This window comes from Ahaetulla prasina, chromosome 2 (genome assembly GCF_028640845.1).
Source record: "Ahaetulla prasina isolate Xishuangbanna chromosome 2, ASM2864084v1, whole genome shotgun sequence".
In the NCBI taxonomy this organism is placed as follows: Eukaryota; Metazoa; Chordata; class Lepidosauria; order Squamata; family Colubridae; genus Ahaetulla; species Ahaetulla prasina.
Genome location: NC_080540.1, coordinates 156,113,060 through 156,114,546, shown reverse-complemented (window position 1 = coordinate 156,114,546; position 1,487 = coordinate 156,113,060).

The following is a 1,487-nucleotide window of genomic DNA, read 5'->3' as shown; positions in this document are numbered from 1 at the left end:
GTACGGCTGCCGCCCCCCGCGGCTCCTGCCCCTTTAAAAAGGGGGGGGGGGAAGCCATCAGGCCGGCGGTTTCCAAAAGTGGGGGGAGGGGCGAGGAGGAACTCCAGCCAATCAGCTAAACAACGATTTTAAGGAACTATAGAAAACCAATGAGGACTGGCGGGAGGAAGGGGCTTTGCATTTCCTACCTTCCAAAGGTAGGCTAGGCAAATGCAGACGATGCTTCTCGGGTCTCGAAAGGCAGCCCCTCTTTCAGTCACCCGAGGGGACTATATAATCATAATCATAATAACGGAGTTGGAAGGGACCTTGGAGGTTTTCTAGTCTAACCCCCTGCCCGGGCAGGAAACCCTACACCATTTCAGACAAATGGTTATCCAACATTTTCTTAAAAATTTCCAGTGTTGGAGCATTCACAACTTCTGGAGGCAAGTCGTTCCACTGACTGATTGTTCTAACTGTCAGGAAATTTCTCCTTAGTTCTAAGTTGCTTCTCTCCTTGATTAGTTTCCACCACAGAGTTGTTAATGCTTGGAATACACTGCCTGACTCTGTGGTCTCATCCTAAAAGCTTTCAACCAAAAACTATCTACCATTGACCTCACCCCATTCCTAAGAGGTCTATAAGAGGCGTGCATAAGAGCACAAACGTGCCTACCATTCCTGTCCTATTATTTTCCTCGTTATATCTAATTAATATAGTTATTACATACTTATATATATGCTTATATATTGTAAAATTATTTCATGCTTATGCTTATATATACTGTGTGACAAAAATAAATAAATAAATAAAATGATATAGGCATCTTTCATTGTTTGGGATAGCACTTCCTTGGCATGTTAGGGGAGCAGCTTGTATTAAAGTTGTCCCCCCCCCCCTGTGCTTACAACTAGCTGGAGAGTCATAATAATAGAGTGCTAATTTTGATAGTGGTAGAGATGCAGGGATTGAAATTTATGGGTATATAAAACTTCTGTACTTTTTAGACTTTTTTTTAAACTGTTTTTGTTATTTTTATAAATAACTCCAGGTGGGGAACTTACCTAATATTCCTTCCCCCTTATATTTTTCCCAAAATAACAGGCAAGTTGGGCTGAGAGAGAATGACTGGCCCAAAATGATCTTGCCAGCTTTACAGGTTTGAAGGTCTCTTCATTGAAGGCTATGGACTTCACTCCATTGTGCTGGTTCAATGTGGGTTTGATAGATATTTTTCGGCTTCCTAGTCTATGGCTGAGAGAAAAGAATTGGGCCCAAATCATCCAGATGGTTTCTGTCCCTAAGGGAGGAATGGAAGCTGACTTTCCTTGTTCCTAATTTAACACTTTAACCACAGCACCATATTGTTTTTTAATATATATTTGCAGATGTGTTAATACATGTATGTTAAGTATGGTTATGGAATTAACATTTTCTGAGGTTCATGTGACACGAACAACCCTATCCTAACCATATGGCCTCATTTATACAACACTCATGATTG